This window comes from Eptatretus burgeri, chromosome 4 (assembly GCF_056783735.1).
Source record: "Eptatretus burgeri isolate ZD-2024b chromosome 4, Ebu_testis_v1, whole genome shotgun sequence".
Lineage (NCBI taxonomy): Eukaryota > Metazoa > Chordata > Myxini > Myxiniformes > Myxinidae > Eptatretus > Eptatretus burgeri.
The window spans coordinates 107,762,713-107,784,942 of NC_140964.1; the positions used below are offsets into that span (position 1 = coordinate 107,762,713).

Below are 22,230 nucleotides of genomic sequence, written 5' to 3' on the forward strand. Positions count from 1 at the left end.
CCCCCCTTGCTCAACCTTCACTCACGAGAAGCACCACCTCGACCACCAACAGCTCCCGTACACAGGAAAAATCGCTGTGCGCCTCCACGCATCTCTGCATCGATGAAATTTGCTATCAAATGAGCGTGCTGTGTGGCCCAGGCCACTCGGACTGCATGGTGTGGGGATGGGCTAAGCACATTAACAGCACCAACCGCAGCTCACCGGGGGTGTCCCGAACGGGCATACGGGACCGACATGACCCTCGTCAAGTCACCAGAACACGGCCCGGGAGTTCGGTGAAGGGCTCTGGGCCACGTCGCACCAGATGTGCGAATGAGACCGCTTCCAGCCCCAGGAGCCTGGCAGGGCGGGGCCGGGATCCAATGGAAGGGCACAATTCAGATGACGGCACGTCGCTTCGGGTCGTCACCCCACTCTTCACCCGGGGCTTATAAAAGGTGGATTGCAAAGCCGTCCACCCTCTCTCTCTCTCCTCCCTCTCACCTGTCTGCCTCGCACTGTCTCCACCTGTTTGACACGCCCACTTCTCACCTCTCTGCTCTGCCCTCTTCGCTGCACCTCGTTGTCTGCCTGTCGCTGCGTCTGCGCGCCGAGAGATAACGCGCCGACTCTTAAGGTGGGATCGCTCAAGCGGAGCATCCCCCAAAGAATATTGGGTTGCGCAGTCGGCCGACCACGCCAAGTATTGAGAGGCCGTTTGTTCTCATCTGCTCTACTTCCTTATGGCTAACTAATCTTCATCGGGTCTGTGTGTGTGTGTGTGTGTCGCTTGTCATCTATATATACTATAATTCCAGCTGTGTGTGTGTGTCGCTTGCTATCTATATATAATTCCAGCTGTGTGTGTTTGTGTGTGTGTGTGTGTCTGTGTGTGTGTCTGTGTGTGTGTCTGTGTGTGTGTCTCTGTGTGTGTCTGTGTGTGTGTCTCTGTGTGTGTCTGTGTGTGTGTCTGTGTGTGTGTGTGTGTGTGTGTCTGTGTGTGTGTCTCTGTGTGTGTCTGTGTGTGTGTCTCTGTGCGTGTGTCTGTGTGTGTGTCTGTGTCTGTGTGTGTGTCTGTGTGTGTGTCGCTTGTCATCTATATATAATTCCAGCTATGTGTGTGGGTCTGAGTGTGGCTCTGTGTGTGTGTGTGTGTGTGTGTGTGTGTGTGTGTGTGTGTGTGTGTGTGTGTGTGTGTGTGTGTGTGTGTGTGTGTGTGTGTGTGTGTGTGTGTGTGTCTGTTTGTGTGTATGTGTGTCTGTGACTGCTGTTTCTCGACAACCCCTGGTCCGATCAAATTGAAACTTGCCAGGTATATTGCTGGGGCCCTGAGGATGTGCCTTTTCAAGGTTTGATATTAATCGGACAAGTGGTTCCCAAGTTATGGCCATTTATTTACCAAGCCAATGACAGGACACGTTGCTGCGTAGGCTGGCTGGTGAGCCGCTGGCCGACGATGACGTGACTGGCCGTGCCGGTTATGATCGGGAAAGGCGCCTTTGTTACCGTGGCAAAGGAGAGGCAATGGTCAATGGCAGCGAATGTCATGGCAAGCAAAGACAGTGAGGTAAACTTGATTTTAATTTTGATTTTAATTTACTCTGTGTGTGGAAGTATCACAGCAGTTGTTACTTCAACACAAGCGATAATTCGTGGAATGCATGTGAACATTCCGTACGGCACACACTACTTCCGGATAAAGATGACGTCGTGTATTCTAATAATTTCTCGATTTCTTCTGCGCATTTATAGAGAAACACAATGCCCCAATCCAGTCGTCGTTTACGAGAGCGAAGGAATGAACTGTGTGGTTGTTTGAAAGTTATTTATTTATTTTTTCTTTTGGTTTGCACGTACGGGCACGCGAGAGCGAAGGAACGGCCTGTGTGGTTGTTTGAAAGTTATTTATTTATTTTTTCTTTTGGTTTGCACGTACGGGCACGCGAGAGCGAAGGAACGGCCTGTGTGGTTGTTGTTTCTGGCTCGCGGTTTGAAATATATATATATATATATATATATATATATATATATATATATATATATATATATATATATATATATATATATATATATATATATATATATATAATATTTTACATGTACGGCCATGCACGCACGGGCACGTACTAGTTGTTTAAATTAAGATCGTAGAAGAAAAACGGGATATGTCTGCTCTGTGTCTGCTTTTGTAAATTGCTTGCCTTTTGTTGCACCCCACGAATTCCTTGCTATCTCTGCCATACATAATAATAAACCCCATTTACTGTACCACATACCATTCCTCATCAATTGTAAAGAAATACTTTATGTAGAAATGTTCCCAGCTCGTTTTCGTCTTTTCCTTCATTGGTCCAGCATTGTCCGAATCCTAGCCAAGCCGGGACGTTATCCCTCAACGATGTTTCTTATCCGGTACATCCTTGGCAGTTACGCTCGGCTGCATCTGATCTGGTAAGGTGATCCGGTTTCAGCAAGGCATACCGAGGGCGTGTCTCCTGGTAATTCGACCATGTGCCCATTTTAGTAACTGTTTTCCATTAGACGGAGGACCCAAAGTCACGTGGCTGAGTTATTGGTGTTCATGGTCGATTAGCGACCCTCCACGTCACGAAGTTATCCGTGTGCGACGGTCTGCGATTCCGGAGAGTCTGGTGGGAACCCGAGGTAACTTCTCCCTGGTCTTCTCGCCCAGACCCTGGGTCCACAACAATATTCTTTTTTCTAAAAATTATGTAATGGAGATACAAAAATGGTAACATGTCGTCTTTGATTATTTTGTTTCTTTTGTATAATATTTGAACAACACAATTACAAAACAAAAAAATGAATCATTGAGCAGACACATTGTTCTCGATGTTTTATGTTGTCAACTTCATTCTTCGTCGGGTGTATTTGCTGTGAAAGCATTTTTTTTAGGTTGAGGAATAAGCGCCGGTTGGTTTACCATTGTTTTCCAGCGGGGTGGTCAGTAATTTGGAATCAGGTCAGGGCACCAGACTACTATGACTTGATCCCTTTGAAAGACCTGGAGAGGCTCTACAAATATGAGCCGGCTATATAATATTGTTGTGGTTACCAAATTCGCAAACCACCATTCAGGTCCCTTAGGTGAGGTATCTCGGTAAGTACATGTGTAGTTAGGCCCAAACCCGTTGTCTAGTGGGAATACATGTCATTTATGCGTGCTGCGACTCTTCAGGATAGCCGTTTTTCTTTTGCTATCTTTATTTTGGACCAACCGCCATGATTACCACCACAACCACAACATCAACCACCAACCACAACGCCGCTTCACCACAACCGCCACGACCTTCCCGTCACACCTCGCAACCGTCGCATCGCCACCGTTCTTGCCCCGCTGTGGGTACCGGTGTTGGACTCGTGCAGGGCGCGCGCCGAACAGCGTGTACAAAATCACGGATTTTGTGCTTCAAAAACGGATCAAAAACGACACACGCCCACTTTTTGCCGTCCAATCGGTGAGCGAGGGGCGAATTGGCCCCGCCCCCAGGGCGATCGATATATGCAAATTTGTGGATCAAAAAGCCTTCACGCCCACTTTTTCTCGGGCCAATGGGGAGCGAGGTGAAAGGTCGAAGGGACGGGGTCAAAGCTGAGAGGGCGAAGCTACGGGGCTGATAAAAGGACCGTGTTCGTCAGTCCAGGAGAGTCGAGAGGCGGAGAGTAGGAGAGTCGAGAGGCGGAGAGTAGGAGAGTAGGAGAGTCGGAAACAGAGAGTCAAGACTTCGCGGGCGGTGGAGTTGGCAAGAAGGAGCTGGTCGTCGTGTGCGTTGGAGTCGGAACGGAGGGGACGGAGCTGTGGAAAGGCAGCGACACCAGACGAGGGGGTGCTCGCGTCGGGAGCTGCACCCCAGGGAGGCCGACAGCGCGACTTGGCCGAGGTGGAGACGCTCGTCGCGGGATAATAAAAATCCTCTATACCCCGAGCATCAGCAACCCCCTCCTGTTTCCCCCCGCGCTGAGATAGTGCGACCAAGGGGGCCCCTTTCCCACCCCCTACCAGACACTGTCCGCGAGGCCCGCGGAGTTGAGGCGCCATCGCCGCTCCGCGTCTCATCACCAGACGGGTAGGCGCGACCCGGTCTCGGCCTCAGGCCCGCCTCATCCTTGAGGGTATTCTTTCCTTGGTTTTGGGTATGTGTTGTCGGCGCCGTCTGTGAAGTAGAATTGTATAAGTGTTGCCGTGTGCTCGGTAGTCGGTATTAGCTCTGCATTGTGTTTTCGCTTTTACATTTGCTTTTTGTGTAAATTACATTGTGTCTTTTCTGTGTGCATTTGGTGGAATTGTATATGTGTGCTCCCGTGTGCCGCGAATAAATGTGCTTTGTGTTGAACTGTTTCCCGCTTCGCTTCGTCTTTTCCTCTATTGAATCCCCATCTTGCTTCACGTAAAGGGTTGGTAGTGGGCTGAATACGCCCGATAATTAATCGAACCGTCGAGGTCGACGATAACACCGCTCGGTTATTCTGATAGCACGGAACGGGTCGCTTAAGTGGCCCATGTCCGAAGTCGACCTGCGGCGAGGTGCGATCGCCCGGTCTACCCTCCGCGTGGGTACTTAGGTAGGTCGAATTTGGCGAGCAACCCTATCCCACGCGGGGGCTGATTGGCTCGATCGCGGTGAGACCGAAAGGTCCACCCGTGACTGGTTCCCGGCGTTAGTCCGAGAGGGTCACGACTGGATTGTCCGTCCGGTGGGCGACGTGCCGCGATTCGAGTTACGTGGCCGTCAGCACGCCGGCGGGCGCGAATCCGCAACAATATTCTTTCTGAATAAAGACGCTGCATTATACAGAGTATCCGCTCGATGGGCCGTCTTGTTCCAAGCATGCAACACGTTCTTCTGACATACCTTCATTTTGGCAGTGTATAAGCAACTGACAGCTACCCCACCACCAAAAAATTTATGTACTTTATCACTCGAACACAATCGTTCACCACCCACCGCCCAAAAAATGAACCTGGGTTATGTGCATGAAGTAAAAACATCCCCACTGCTCATAATTAAAAACACCTCACTGCACTGGAAAACATGGGGACAGGAATACTGTACTGTAAATGGTGGAGACTTGTAATACCCTCTCCCACCTGGAGTGGTGCTACATGTTACACATTTACATAGAAAATATCCTTCTCTCCCCCCACGCCCCCCCCACCTCCCACCCCACTTCCCTTCTAAGACCACAGGTAAAGATAAAAACACCTCTATTTTGAGGTTCTTGTGGTCATAACAATAAAAACACTAATTAGGGTCATGGTGATCCTATGTAGTATTAAGTCGGGATGTAATCCACCAAGAACTGTAGGAGGAGTAGCATGCCAAACAAACACACAAACACAAGTCTGTGAATTACAGTAAGGATGACAGGCTGACCAGGTATACGGTATTTTACGGGATCGTTTTCTTTTTTTACCCATATATCCCGCGAGATGTTTCATACCGCCCCAGGATTCCATTTATCCACTTTTTGTCGATTATGAACAATATTTGATAAAGGAAACGTACCCTCCACCATGGTAACAGGAAACGGTCAATCGGGCCAAGCAGCAGTTGGAAACCCTGAAATGGTATCATGGGACTCATTGCACAGGAGTTACGTAACCGTTACTAAATATGTTGATTTGCTTTCATTATCCCTCTGCTTTTTGAAAAAAACGTGGGTATATTGTAATTGGCTCTGTCTGCCTCTCTGTCCTGTCCTGTCTGTCTGTCTGTCTGTCTGTCTGTTTGTTCATCATGCAATCTCCTAAACGGTCTTGTGAAATTCACCAAACTTGATATTTGTGATCACCACATGGCAAGAAGGTGTTACCTTATCTTTATGCTGTGTGGACTGTGCTTCCCCACTGTTGGACCCCTGGTAGCTCATTGCATGTTGCTGCGTTTGAGCCTGGGGAGTAACTGTTGAAATCTATCTATTTCAGTTCTTCCCGGCAGCTTTGTTCTTTGTTCCTTTCATACTTCTTTCTAATTTTTTTCACAATTCTCTTTATTCATTATAATTAACCTCCGCCATCGAAGATGGATGGAGGTTACTGTTTTCACCCCTGTCTGTTTGTTTGTTTGTGAATAGTATTACAGAAAAACTCCTGGACGGATTTCGACGAAACTTGGTGGGGGGTTAGATATGTTCCAAGGATCATGCCATTAGATTTTGGACTTGGTCCAAAAAAAAAAAACTTAGAAAATTTTGCAACTTTTTTTCAAAAAAATTTCGATTTTATTTGAAAAATATTTGATTTTTTTTTTTTGCATCTCTACATGTTTTAATTGATTTCCAACCCCCCCCCCCCCAAAAAAAAAATTTGTTAGAGAAAAAAAAACAAATTTTGCAACTTTTTTTTCAAAAAAATTTCGATTTAATTTTTTGGGCATTTCTCCATGCGCGTCAATCTAGTTTAGTTTATTCAGTCGTGGTTCAGTTGAGTCTGATCCGTTTTCACCTACAATGAATAGGATATCAGGTTCACTTAAGTGACCCAGCAGTATTGGCGGCGGAGGTTTTGCACTCTACCGAGTGCTCCCCCTCTAGTTATTGCTTCTTTTTTCTCTCTCTTTCATCTCTTTTATTCTCTATTTCTCTCTTTCATTATCTGTCTCTCTAAGGAGAAGTGAATTCTTGCAGAAAGTTGGCTGCACCTGGATGGGTTTGAGGATTGTGGAGTAGTGGCTGAAACCCAAATCCTATCCAAGTTCCTCCTGATAACTCCATCTTTGCTCTTTACTTATTTGGGTTCCCTCTTGGTTTGATTCGAGCAGAATCATTTTTGGCCCCGACCCCTGGGATGGGGTCAAAAAGTCAAATAACAAAAAATTAAATTGCCAGCACATTTTAAATAAATCTTTTCATGCACAATCTTTGGGGATGCATGAAATATGGAACGATTTTTTGAATTCGATCTCTCGGTCATGGCACAGGGGGTAGGGACTTCATGTAACAGTGGTCAAAAGACTCAAAACAACATTTTTTTTCAACTCCCAAAATTCATATTGGGTCATTCCTGTTGGGACGTTTTGCCATTTTTCAACTTTGCTTGAGGTGGGAAGTGTAGGGATTTGCGATGGCGTGCCATTGATTTCACTCCAGTTTTTTTATTTGCTGTGGAAAAAGGCAATGATGGAATAGAGTCATCAAACTGTTTTTTTTTTTTGTCTGTGGAATTTGTCTGTGGAAAAAGGCAATGATGGAATAGTCATCAAACTGTTTTTTTTTTTTTGTACTTTAGCAATTTACATTTCATTTTTATTACCCCAGGCACTCAAAGCAAAAGTGGTGCTAAACAATTGGTTCACTTTGTCTCTGTCTGTCTGTCTGCAAACATCAGTTTATGATCGAGGAACAACTTGATTTCAATTGAACCTTATATTTTGAACATGAATCGGAAAACTAACCTGTAGTTTCACTGTACTTTGGCTCTGAATTCAATCTGATCGCACATACGCAGAGAGGAATGAAATAACATTTTTACGCTGCCTGTTTGGCAGTCAAACAAAATTGCTTTTTTTCGGATGTCATAAAGGAGACAAACAACAGGCATGAAGAACTAATGTGATGTGTTTAATAAGGTAGTGAAAAAGACACTTGCATCAATGGCAGAAAACTTCAGGAATTTTTCTTTTCCACAACCTCTAAATATTTATTTTATTTCAATTTAATTACATACTTGAACACGAGAACACAAATAGTGTTCTTTCCACTTTCAAGCCTCTTCCATTTAGCAGTGCTTTTATGAAATATTTTTACGAAAATACATTTACGAAGTGCGATAAGGATGGAAGAGAGAGGAAGTGGGGAGGGTGTTTGGGAGGGAAGCATGAAAGGAGGGGGAGGGAAGGCAGTATAAGGAGAATGGAAGGTGGTGAGGGGAGGGGAAGGGAAGGCGGTGAGGGGAGGGGAAGGGAAGGTGGTGAGGGAGGGGAAGGGAAGGCGGTGAGGGGAGGGGAAGGGAAGGCAGTGAGGGGAGGGGGAGGGAAGGCAGTTCAAGGGGAGGGGAAGTTTGTATGCATGCAAAGTTTGGGGCCGCTAGCTTTCATGTTTTTGGAGTTGTGGACGAGATGGACTGATGGACGGGCACACACTGACATTTATTATTTTCATTAAACAGTGCAAAAATGCACTTCCCACAGACCTGGTCACCCTGCTTCATTTCAACAAAATTAAAACAAGACGAGGTCACTCAAAGGTGCAAAACATGCCACCAATGAGTTCTGCTAAGTGTTGGTAAACGTCTACCTGTAAACCTCGTATGATGTATGAGACCACTGCAGTACAGAAGAACCTGTTGAGCAACTTGTCCAACTTTTGCCGACATTATTTTTTTGGGGGGAAATTTCCACGTTACCCGGATGTTTCACGAGAATTTCAACTTATCCAGACGATATAGGCACTAATGCATTTTCCATGCCTGTGCGCCATTCTTATTTCATTACGAGTAGCAGAAGGTTAAGTGTAATTGAGGGTACGATGTCGCTGGTGATGGAGGCGAAAGTGCCAGACACGGGCATGAGCTGGAGGCTCACATTTGTTGCGCACAAATCCAATGGAAAACCGTTGCGAGCGTCGTGATTCGATTTTTAAAACCTCATTAAGAGCGCGCACGCCATTGCAGACACAGCGACCCAGGAACGCGGAGGCTTCGCTGGCGCCATCTGTTGCTGTTTTGTTGAACTCCGTGCCAGGCCTGTAGGACGTGAATGTCACATTCCTGGCAAAGCTTGGGGAGGCGAGCGAACGGTTCAACACGTTGCTGTGGTTTGAATCTGGTGAGGAACGGTCGGCAATGGCTTGCCAAGGTTTCGACGTACAGAACAAGCGTGTCACACGATTGCTGTGAGCCGTTCCGCAGGGAAGAGTATTGATCGGTGTTGTGCGTCCCAAGGAAGAATCAATTACTGTCACTCGGTAGTGCTGCATTGTGGAACATTCATATTGAAAGGTCTGCGGATTGGCACGATTTAACCCAAACCGACTTCCGACAATGACGCTCTGCTTCTTCCTTCTCTGTCGCTCTACTATTTCGAAATGCAAAATCCACCATTGGTTACAAATATATTGTGTGTGTGCGTGTGTGTTGTGTGTGTGTGTGTGTGTGTGTGTGTTCCGAATGCTCCATTAAGATTGAGGATGATTTATTTATTTATTTATTTTTAATGGCGCTGCATGTTTCGTTGTAAGCCGAGCGAGCCCCGCCGCCTTTGCCTGTTGGAATCGTGCCCTGACCCATTGCGCTTGCAACCTTGGCACCCATCACAAGTACGACTAAGCGGCGCCAATCCAAGGAAGAACCCGCGTCAAAATGATCACAGCGACCCTTTCCATCAGTGAAGCTGCTCTTGGGTGTTGTTTATATAATCGGACCCATTGAACTGTGCACGTTTTGTGTGCAAAATGCCACACCACAGGATCACAAAGCGACCGTTTGCTCGCATGACCATGGGACCTCGTGGTGGCTTGATTCTTAGCGGGAAGAGCGCGATGTTTGTGGAGAGATACCGAGCAAAGTGGTAATGACAAGTCAACGTGCGCAACCGTTCCGCTGATTTTCTGAGCTTCGATCCGCAAGAACTGAAGGACCCTCAAGGGGACAAGCCAGGTGTTAACAGCAGGGGCTTCCAATCGTGCGTCACTCAAATATGGAGGAGTTGGTCTTCTGCTTCTTTTTCTTCAACGGGAACAATTATTCCCACGTTCTTGTGGGGTTTGGCTGGAGAAGCTTGGCCTGGGTATTTAACGAAACGTTTGGCCAGACCTGATACTCGACTAAGTAGTTCGAGCAGGAATTTGGTAATTTGTCCACGGTGCCAGCAACAGCTCGCCTACTCTTCGCAAAGGACATCGTGGGATCTTTAATGTCCACTACCTAATGCTGGCAAATGGGATTTCCATTTAATGTGCATCCGAGGGACGGCACACACAGTGATGAACCACCTGCCTGTGAAATACCAGGATGACAGTTTATAGCTGTGTTAGAGTTCAAACCTAACAGCTTAGAGATGAGTGTGTGTACCTCTCGGCAATCCTGTCGGCCCAGAGCTAAAGTAAGTTTGTGATTTTTTTTTTCTTTTAGCACTCCTTACAAATGTCTCCCATTGCGATTTTTTTTTTGTATACCTTGTCGAGGCTCGTGTGAGAACTAACACACAACGCACAGCAAGGGGGGGGGGGCATGAGATAAGAGGGGTGGGAGTGGGAAGGTCAAAACAGTGGGGAACAGAGACATTAGGAGATCTGTGGAAGGGAGAGTGATGGGGCGGGGAACACGGGGTATACAAGATGGACATTACAGGGACTTTCAGGAAGGAAAGCAGGGAATTTGAAGGAGCTGTGTTTAGGGTGGATTAATGGGGGTAGAAAAAAATCAAGGATTTGGATGGGGGACGATAAGAGGTGGTGGTGATCAGCTGTTTTGAAGGCCTGGAGGGAGGAATGGGATTAAACAGAATGAGGGAGTTTATTCCAAAGGCGGGAAAAAAGAGGGATGAAAGAGTGAAGGTGTGTAGTAATTCGTGATTTTGTTAGTTTTTTTTCCAGTAGGGGGTTGTTGGCGAAGCTTGAGCGCCCTGCGGAAATATGGTGGGGACAAATCGCAGACACAGCTGGGGGGGGGGCGGGGGGCGAGACCGGAGAGGAGACGGTAGAAGACAGAAAGACCACCGACCTGCTTGCGGTGAGAGAGTGAGAGGCCCAAAGACTCAGCCTCATCGCGGGAGATGTCATTGATCCGAAATGCTTTGGTTTCCACAGCGTGAAGCCGAAAAAGGTGGGAGGCAGGAGCACCAGCCCAAAGGGGTGAGCAGTACTCCATCAGGCTGCAGACAAAATCTTTGTATGTGGTCAGGAGCTCAGGTGGGCTGAGGAATGACTTCATGACGGAGGATTCCCAGTCGGTGACTGGCGTTGGAGGCGAGGTTAGAAATGTGACTTTCTCAGGAAAGATCATGGCAGATAGTGAGATCCAGAAGCTTGAAAGAAAGGACTTCTTCCAGAGGATTGCTAAATAAGTAGATGGGCGGGGGGGGGGGGGTTGCCAAACGGTCCTTTCGGAGAGACAAAGTGAGCGTGTGAGTTCCGTCTACATTGAAAGACATGTTCCACATGTTGGACCAGTTTGTGATTTTATCCAGATCTGCAGTGAACGAAGAAGCTGCTGCTTGCCGGTCGGAGGGATGACACATTGTACGGCAGAGGGTGGAGTCATCAACAAAGAGATATAGTGGATTTTACAGAGTCGGAGAGATCGTTGATGAAAACCAGAAAAAAGAACAGGGCCCAGAACGCTGCCTTGAAGAACTCCAGCCTGGACAGGAAGAGGGGATGAAAACTCCATTTTGGGCCACACGTTGACGATGACAGGTGAGGAAGTCTGCGAGCCATGAGTGGAGATGGCATTGAATACCATGGGAAGAGAGTTTGGTGAGTTGGGCAGGGTGCCAGACCGTGTCAAAAGCATGTGATATGTCTGGGGATATTTCACGTCCAGCATTGAGGACCTCCATCCATTGTTGGGAGAGCAGAAGCAGCATATCCAGGGTAGAGTGACCTGGTCTGAAACCAAATTGATGATCGGAAATCAAGCCATTGGAGAAGAGGAAAGATTTAATGTTTGAAGCTGGATTCCATAACCTTACTGATGATTGGGAGAAGGCTGATTATTCTGTAGTTGTAGGGATATGTTTTTGCACCCTTTTTTATGCAGGGCGTTGATGCTTGTTGATTTCCAAGCAGATGGCAGTTGACCTTGAGCAAATGAGAGGGTGAATAGAACAGAGAGACGGTGAGCAAGAGCAGCAGAGCAGGTTTTTAGGAAACGTGGGCTGATGCCGTCTGGACCGATTGCAGAATCTGAGTCGAGGTTTGACAGCAAGCTCTCCACCTTGTCAGGAGAAAAGGACACGGAGTCCAGGGACAGTTGGGTGAAACTGGGTAAGGTGGGTAAGATGATTGTTATTATTATTATTACTATTATTATTATTATTATTATCATTTTGTATGTAGCCTGCGGCTGCTGGTTGCATCATTTTCTGGGGCCGTGGCTGTGCTGCAGTAAGCTGGTCCTCATTTTGTCTACTTCGGAAGGATAACAGGCTGTCCAACCCACCTGGTGTTATTTGACGGACCAACAGGGGCTCAAATGAAGACCCGAAGATCTTAAGGCAGCCACCTTAACTGTTAAGCCAGGCTTTCCCGATCTGATGAGATTTCATTGGAAAGATTTTGGTAATGGCCTGTCTCTCCCACTTCCTGCCATTTCTTCCCTCCTCAAAGCAAAAAGATCAAACTTCTGTGATGGGTCGTCTTTCTATCGCTGGCTCGCCTTGCCAGGCTCTCGGCACTGCGAGGCTTCATCCCCTGCTGTGGCCGCTTGCTGAGGAGCCGAGCACAGAGGCTCACTTCATACATTGATGCGGAGGCCGTCCGTGGCCTTGGAGTTGATAAATAAATAAATACGTGTTGAATCGAGTAGATGGTGGAAAGGGTTAAATTGACTGGACGAATTTTCGCCTGTGCTACACACGGGTCGGCACGTTGATTCATGAAATAGAGTGTGTGTGTGTGTGTGTGTGTGTGTGTGTGTGTGTGTGTGTGTGTGTGTGTGTGTGTGTGTGTGTGTGTGTGTGTGTGTGTGTGTGTGTGTGTGTGTGTGTCGCTTGTAACACAGGAACGGTGTGCGGCTCCCGCATCATGACCACAAGAAACCAGATCAATTGTGGTGTGGCCTCTACCGTAGTCCCATGTAGACGACGGCTAGTATCTCAAGGGACACGTACGTTATAAATAGCTTCACACCCAGCACTCTCAGCATCTCTGTCTCACCCGGAGACCCAGAAAGGAGCCCACGTCATATCTGATGATGGTTGTGACCAATCAATCGGTGCCAGCCCCAAAACACTGCCCGGGAATCTTCATCTCCCTCCCGTGGCCTGGCTCCAACTCACGCCCCGAATTTCAATCGCACAGCGAACGTTCATATTCTTAGCGAACAAAAGGCTTTCTTTCATTGATCACGTGTCCATAACATTTTGTGAGTACATTCACAAAAAGCAAACATGGCATCGTATTTCCTGTAATTATGATGTAATGGCACGTCTATATGTTCTGTAAAGGTAAATTATATTGCATAATGTCGTGCTGTATCGTGGACAGGTAGAACGATGGATGGAAGAGTTGACGTTGAAACGTGATCAGCTTCTTCTTGCTTCTTCCCAGGGCGGTTCGCATACATAAATCGACGTTCTGTTGATTACATCCATCATTATAGCGGACGCAGTGAGCTTCATACTTAACGCGTGCACATGAGAGAATAGGAAACAATAATAATAATAATAATAACAACAACAACAACAACAACAACAACAACAACAACAACAACAACAACAACAACAACAACAACAACAACAACAACAACAACAACAACAACAACAACAACAACAACAACACTGACGATTTCGAATCCGTGTTGTTCGCTATGACCCTTTTGCTTCCGGTTGTTTTTAAACGCTGTGCGTTGTATAAACACGATTGGGTTTTATTTCTATCTTGTGAATATTACTTAACGCGTGCACATGAGGGAATAGGAAACAACAACAACAACAACAACAACAACAACACAATACCATGGCAATTTGGAATCCGTGTCATTAGCTATGACCCTTTTGCTTCCGTTTTTTTTTTTGTTTCCGGTTTTTGTCATGGGGAATGATGCATGCCGGGAGATAAAGGCATCGTCGGAGACATGAAAGACCCAAATATCAGACATGGTGTATATTTCCTCCACTGATTTGTTAGTTTCCACTGTTTCCTCCAAGATATCTCCCACATCATCAAAAAATAATTTTTAATTGTGATTTACGTTATTTGATCGCTGATCCCAAATCCAGGCCGATGTAACCGGAATTTACGTCTACAGTTGTGAACAAGTTATAGGTAAAGTCAGAAGCGAATGTAAGAAGAATTCTACGTTCAATCTAGTATTTATTTTTTTAGATGAGATCCTGTTCTAGGCAGTGTAGTTGTCGTTGTGAAGGTAATGTTGAGGATTTTTTTTTTCAGATGGGATCCTGTTCGAGGCAGTGTAGTTGTCGTTGTGAAGGTAATGTTGAGGTAATATTTATTTTTTTTAGATGAGATACTATTCCAGGCGGTGTAGTTGTCGTTGTGAAGGTAATGTTGAGGATTTTTTTTTTCGGATGAGATCCTGTTCGAGGCAGTGTAGTTGTTGTGAAGGTAATGTTGAGGTAATATTTATTTTTTCAGATGAGATCCTGTTCTAGGTGGTGTAGTTGTTGTTGCGAAGGTAATGTTAAGGTAATATTTATTTTTTCATAGCAAAAAGACTTTAATTTGATATATTTTAGAAGCGAATGTAATAAGAATTCTACGTTCGCTTCTAGGCTTTGCCTATTCCATATTAGATACTAGTGCGTGCCGGCAGGTGCGTGGCCGTACGTGCGTGGCCGTACGTGCAATCCAAAAAAAAACAACTTTCAAACCGCGTGCCAGAGACAACAACCACACAGGCCGTTCCTTCGCTCTCGCGTTCTCGCGACAACCACACTTCCACACACAGAGTTAATTAAAATCCAAATTAAAATCAAGTTTACCTCCCTGTATTTGCTTGCCATGACATTCGCTGCCATGTAACCGGCACGGCCCATGACATCATCGTTGGCCGGCCATGAGCCGGCCTACGCAGCCACGCCTACGCAACGTGTCATGTCATTGGTTGGTAAATAAATGGCCGCAGAAACATGTCATGTCATTGGTTGGTAAATAAATGGCCATAACTTGGGAAGCACTTGTCCGATTAATTTTAAACCTTGAAAAGGCACATATTCAGGTCCCCAGCAATATAGCTGGCAAGTTTCAACTAGTTCGGACCAGTGGTTGTCGAGAAACAGCGGTCACAGACACACACACACACACACACACACACACACACACACACACACACACACACACACACACACACACACAGATTGCTGGAATTATAGATAGATATACAGCAGGGGAAATTCATTGCATGATTGCGAGGGGGTGGGGGGGGGGGAGCCGACTGGGAATTGTTGGGAATTCTCTCACAAGATTTTACAACTGGTGCTGCGAAAATCAGGAACAAAACGGAAACGGTGCAAGGGGGTCTATGTATAAGGCTGGTGTTGGCTTAATGGTTAGGGTGGTGGGTTTGGTATCCTCGGGTCTTAAATTCAAATCCTGCTCAGCCATTGAATTGACACCAGGTGGGGTTGACGCAGCCTGTCATCCTTCTGAGGTCGACGAAATGAGCACCAGGCTTGTTGGGATGATTGAGCTGTTTGAGTATCCTGTTGCTGAAGTGGCGACCTGTCCAGGATTGTTCCCAATAGCCCAGCAAACTGTTTTGGCAGCACTGACACTGCACAGACTATGGTCCCAATGAATGAATGAATGGATGGTGTATGTTCTGATGTTATCGTTACGACCATGATGGGCAAGATCACACAAAAATGCACATGACATACAATGTAAGTGTAATGTTCACCTTCCCTTGGTTGTTTACAATATTTCCTCCATGTTAAAACTCCCCAAATGCGTTGCAGCACCTGGCATGCACCATACTAAACCCCTCCCCTCCCATCAAGCGCGGTTGTGTGTTTTTTTCACATGTAGTAAGGTGTATATACGCGAAGATGTGATCTCGAAATGTGCGATCACCCAATATTCCTCAGACCACAGCTGATGCTGAAGGCAGCGTTCAACATGGAAGTTATTTGTACCATTAGGTGTTGCCATATTGGAGGATACTTGATGACTAACAAATTACTGGAATCATTTGTCATTGGAGATGCTTCTTTTCTCCTAACCATTCATGAAAGAAGAAGTGGAATGGTAGTCCATTTATCAGATAATCCAGAGTCCCTATCATTACCTCCACCACAGAAGGTGAAGGAGGTTACTGTTTTCACCCCTCTCTGTCTGTTTGTTACTTACGAAATCTAAAGATTTCGTAAGTATATTGATGCCTTCCGTTTCTGTTTGTTTGTTTGTTTGTAGGCACGATAACTCGAGAACGGAAGAAGCTACCAATGTCAAATTACACCACGTGATTCAGGAGGCTGATGGCTAGTGCTGATTACATCTTGGTCAAAATCGGTCAAAGGTCAAGGTCACAGTGAGGTCAAACATCCAAAAAATGATAACTCGAGAACGGAAGAAGCTTCCAATGTCAAATTGCACCACGTGATTCAGGAGGGTGGTGGCTCACGCTGATTAGATTTTGGTCAAAATCGGTCAAAGGTCAAGGTCACAGTGAAGTCAAACATCCAAAACATTCGATTTTTGATGGTTTGGTACAGAATCATCGTAGAAACTTCTGGTTTGTGTCGCTTCCTTCTCGAGAGACAGCTTTTATTAGACAAGGTCAGAGGTCAAGTTGACGATTTCGTAAGTACCAGTCTATGTCTGCTTGTTTGTTTGTTTGTTTGTTTGTTTGTTTGTTGGCATGATAACTCGAGAACGGAAGAAGCTACCAATGTCAAATTACACCACATGATTCAGGATGGTGATGGCTAGTGCTGATTAGATTTTGGTCAAAATCGTTCAAAGGTCAAGGTCACAGTGAGGTCAAACATAATTCCGTAAAATCATGTGGAGAAATGGAGTATTTTTGCTTCGCTCGACGTTACGAGTTCGTTTTAACTTCGATTTTAATTTTGTCTTCGGTTTTTGCGATCGCTTCGGACGCTTAAAACTCGGTTGTAGAAATTCTGGTAAAATCGGATGTTTTGGAGACTTTTTAAGATTGTATAAAAAATATTTCACTCGAGGCGTCACGGGTCGTCCCATGATGCGGTGCGCTCGAGCAGACGCGTCGTTGAGTCACGTTAAGGTATAATTTACTTGTGTGGATAAATGGAGATTTTTACTTCGGTCGACGTTACGATTTTTGATGGTGTGGTACAGAATCATCGTAGAAACTTCTGCTTTGCATCGCTACCTTCTCCAGAGACAGCTTTTATTAGACAAGGTCAGAGGTCAAGTTGACGATTTCGTAAGTACCAGTCTATGACTGCTTGTTTGTCTGTTTGTTTGTGTGCAGGATATCTCAAAAAGTTGTGGACGGATCCGGATGAAATTTTGTGGACAGGTGTGTGACAAGGACGAACTGATTAGATTTTGGTGAAGATCCGGATTCCGATCCGGCTACGAGAATTTTTAAAAGTGATTATTCACCATGGAGAGATACAGGTAGGGCCAAAAACGATATATAGCACGATATCTCAAAAAGTTGTGAATGGATTCACATGAAACTTGGTGAACATGTTGGGTGTGTGACAAGGAAGAACTGATTCAATTTTGGTGAAGATCCAAATCCGGATCCGGATCTGATAATATTTTTAAGGATTCATCACCTCCCCTTGCCCGCTCCCTTCTTCCCCATGCCTCCACCACGTCTCATCCTTCCCCTTTCGCCACCTCTCCCATCGCCCTCCTGCTCCTTGGCCTTGCCTGCTCTCATCGTCTCCCATCCCTCCCAAAGCAACCTTCACACTCTTCCCCCTCCAAGCTTCTCACTCACCTTTCTCAAAAACTCCCGCCTCACCCTTCTCTTTCGCAACTCTCCCCCCTCGTCGTTCTCCCTCAGCTCTCCCATCTCACCTTTCACCCTTCAATCTTCCCCCTCACTCCCCCTTCCAAAAGTTGCCCCCCATCACATCCACAAAGGTGCCTCCTTCCCCTACCCTCTCTCTTCCATCTCATCACTCCACCTCTTCCAATCTTCAACTGCCCTCTGCCCCCTCTCTTATGACACCCCACTGCACTTCAACCCATCACCACCGAACCTTTTCTCCTCCTCATCCGGCCCTCTCCCCATGCTCTTCTGCAATCCCTAACACTCTTTCAATAATCCTCCTTACCTCCCCCCTCCTCCCTCGTCCTACCCCCCTCCCTTTCACTGCACCCAAAACCTCCTCCCCTCCCTCTTCCTTGACAGTATGGACCTCAAACATCCGGGGCCTTCGCTCAAACCTGACAGATCTTTCCATACAGGTTGCCACTGACAAACCAGACATAATCCGCTTAACAGAAACTTTCCTCCTTCAAGACAGTCCTGACTCCCTAGTATCTCTCCCTGGTTACTCCCTCCTCTGGTTTGACAGACCTGAGCCTCGTCCTGGCGGTGGAGTTGCTCTCTTCATCAAAGACTCCATTCCTCACTCACCATGCACTTCCCTCTCTCCCCCACATCCCAGGAATACTACTGGCTACGGCTTCCCCTACACTCCCATCTCGTGTTTATATGTATGTTGTACCGTCCACCAAACAGTGATGACTCCATTTACATCTCGCTCTCCGAAAACATGGACCAACTTCTATCTTCTCATCTGAACTCTCTCTTCCTCATATGTGGCGACTTCAATTATCATCATGCCAGTTGGCTGGGTGTGGGTATCTCTCTCACCTGTCATGGCACCTCAGCAAAAGACTTCTGTGACTCATTGGAATGATACAATTTGTGAACTTCCTGACCTGGATCTCAACCAACGGTACTCCATCTCTTCTGGGTCTGATTTTGACAAATTTCCCTGAAAATATGTGCTGTTCTTCCTCCCCTCCAATCGTGTCATCTGACCACGTCCTTGTCAAAGTTGTTATTTCTCTGGATGTTATTAGAGAACCACCTCAGTGCTGTTGAGTCTGGCATTTCATTCAGGCTGACTGGCAGGGTCTTCAAGCAACCATCAAACTTCTGGACTGGTTTCATATCTCTACTTCCTCCAACATCAACTCGTCCTGGGAATTCTTTCATCGAAACTTGGCCTCTCTCATGCACAGATTTATCCCATCTCATCTACAGTAAGTTATCCTACCCCTCCTCATGCCCATTGTACACTGAAGCTTGTGGCGAGGCAGTTGTCCTGAAGCAACTTGCCCTCGCCTCATGGAAGGGTAATCCAACTGAAGGCAATCTCAGTTCCTTCCATAAACCTCGGAACAAGTGTGTATCTACCCTCAGGAGAGCCAGAAAACAACATCTTTCTCATCTCAAGTCTGAACTCTCAAACCTCTTTCCCTCCTCCAAATCCTGGTGATGTCTAGTTAAGTCTGTTCCTGGTGTATGTTCCTCCTCCATCCCTCCCTTCCCTCAAATGGCCGCACAGCTGACACTGCACGTGAAAAGGATGAATGCCCAAACTCCGTGTTTGCTTGTAAATCTTGTGTCCCAAACACATAGCTTTCTGTACCTACCTTATCCAGTCGCACCCAGCTGTTCCTGGAATCTGTGTCCTTTTCTCCTGACAAGGTGGAGAGTTTGCTGTCAAACCTCGACTCAGATTCTGCAACCGTTCCAGATCGCATCAGCCCACGTGTCATAAAAACCTGCTCTGATGCTCTTGCTCACCCTCTCTGTGTTATATTCACCCTCTCATTTGCTCTAGGTCATCTACTATCTGCTTGGAAATCGGCAAACATTACCACTCTGCATAAAAAATGTGCAAAAACAGATCCCTGCCACAACAGACCAATCAGATTTCTCCCAATCATCAGCAAGGTTATGGAATCCATCATTGCTTCTGTCATTAAATCCTTCCTCTTCCCCAATGGGATAATATATACTGTATATATATATATATATATATATATATATATATATATATATATATATATATATATATATATATATATATATATACAGTATATATTTTTTAAACGTAATGGGTCAGGGTCAGGTGTCCGATCAAAGCAGGGTTGCATCAAAGCGGGAAATCTTGGTACCCCGTCATCACTGCCAGCAGTTATAAAGCAGCAGTTGTAATTATGTCTCTTATTAATTACGTAACACACCAGTACACAAATGTCACACAAAATACTCCATACAAAATAAATCCTCGCGAGTGTCTGCAATCTATGATTGCTCTTTTCCTTGTTATAAAATGTTATTTCATTGAGGAATGTACAAACATGTAGAGTAGGGTATTTCAACTTTACATTTTTTTTTCTGGCGAGAAATGTTCAAAGAACCTAACTCCATTTTATATAACAACAAGTCTGAAGACGACGATGCTTCACGAGCAGTATTTGACGATGTAGATTGTTTCAGAAGTCAAGGATGAGACAATGTGATAATGTTTGACCAAGTTATAAAAATGATCAACATGATGTGGTACGAGTGACAGGTTATAAGCTGCAAAATGTCGAAAACCCGGTTTCGTTCAACAACTTTCAAAATTTGACCTTTGCATAACCTTTAAAAGGTCACAAAACAATGTTGTGGACATTAAAATAAGGAAACAGGATACGTGCTATAGCTTATTGGAGTTAGTTCGTCAAAGAAGGTCAAAAACCCGGTTCGATTCCCACAACTTTGAAAATTCGACCTTTTTGACCTTTAAAGGTCAAAGGTCAAGGATTATGACCTTTGGTGCAAAACTTCTTCTGGAACATTCCAGGAACAATATAACGTCATATAAGCTATATGGCATTTCGCACTCCTCGGATTATCCATACTTTGATGAAATCAGCGTAAAAACAAACTTGAAGGGGGCGCCACGGGCAAGGTGTTCGAGATAGAGCAAAATGGTTTCAAGAATTTAGGTGGGGAATGACCTCAAGATTATGCATAAAAAATATAGTCATCCTAGCTCTCAAAGTTTGGGCAGTCGTATGATTTTTATGTCAAAATTCGAAATTTTCTAAGTTCTTGACCTTGACCTTGTGACCTTGGGACGAAAATGAAAAATTGAGCTCCGTGGGGCTATGCAGGTGCCATTGGGCTAACCAAATACCGAAACCCCTGCCAGATTCGACAAACCCCTTGGAGAAGATGGATTTTTATGTCAAAATCGCAATTTTCTAAGTTCGTGACCTTGTGGCCTTGACCTTGGGACGAAAATGAAAAATTGAACTCTGTGGGGCTATGCAGGTGCCATTGGGCTAACCGAATACCGAAACCCCTGCCAGATTCGACAAACCCCTCGGAGAAGAAAATTTTTATGTCAAAATTCGCAATTTTCTAAGTTTGTGACCTTGTGACCTTGACCTTGGGAGGAAAATGAAAAATCGATCTCTGTGGGGCTATGCAGGTGCCATTGGGCTAACCAAATACTGAAACAACTGCCAGATTCGATAAACCCCTTGGAGAAGATGGATTTTTATGTCAAAATCACAATTTTCTAAGTTCGTGACCTTGTGATCATGACCTTGGGACGAAAATGAAAAATCGAGCTCCGTGGGGCTATGCAGGTGCCATTGTGCTAACCAAATACCAAAACCGCTGCCAGATTCGACAAACCCCCTAGGAGAAGATGCAAATTGGAATCGGCTACCCCCTAAAAACACAATTCGCAATTTTCTAAGTTCGTGACCTTGTGACCTTGACCTTGGGACGAAAATGAAAAATCGAGCTCTGTGGTGCTATGCAGGTGCCATTGGGCTAACCAAATACTGAAACCCCTGCCAGATTCGACAAACCCCTCAGAGAAGAAATTTTTTTACGTCAGAATTCGCAATTTTCTAAGTTCATGACCTTGTGACCTTGACCTTGGGATGAAAATGAAAAATCGAGCTCCATGGGGCTATGCAGGTGCCATTGAGCTAACCAAATACCGAAACCCCTGTCAGGTTCGACAAACCCCCTAGGAGAAGATGCAAATTGAAATCGGCTACCCCGTAAAAACACATGTTTTTTGGGCGTGGCTCCACCCATAATGTGCGCACCACGCCCATTCTCACGAAAACACAACTACATCATGATATAAACCTCCCACCACAATTTTGTCAGGATCGGATGAAAACCCACGGAGCTATGCTCGGGACAGACAGACAAACAGACAGACAGACAGACAGACACACAACAATAACGAATATAGTGGTCCCATATTTTTTTCATGAAAATATTTTTTCGTGAACCAATTATTTTTTCCGTGAAAATATTTTTTCGTGAACCAATTATTATGGGAAAATGTGAATCACTTGAAGTCACATTTTTCGAGAAAGCAAGTAACGATGTTAAGTGAGAACCAAGTGTATGGAACATTTTGTAGTCAGGCCGGATATTGAATCCACATGAGAACTAGAACAGCACTTGGCAGAGTACATACCGCCACCAGGCTGCACAGTTTACATTTTGTCTCTCACTGCTCGGTCGGAGTGGGATCCAGAATTTAACCAAAACCTAATCACCTTGTTCTTGTTACAAAACCAACTCATCCAATCAGGTTTTGTCATAATTCTTCCACAACTTTT

The 22,230-nt window shown here is 45.5% G+C and overlaps 1 long non-coding RNA gene across 1 annotated transcript in view; it reads left to right on the forward strand.

The window, feature by feature from the left end:
• Positions 1–1,459: 1,459 nt before the first annotated feature.
• The window catches only part of LOC147028862 (uncharacterized), a 79,317-nt gene continuing 58,546 nt past the window's right edge, over positions 1,460–22,230 (forward strand). The window contains exon 1 of the long non-coding RNA XR_015057740.1: positions 1,460–1,549. This is a non-coding gene — a long non-coding RNA (uncharacterized LOC147028862). The remainder of the gene's footprint in view (positions 1,550–22,230) is intronic.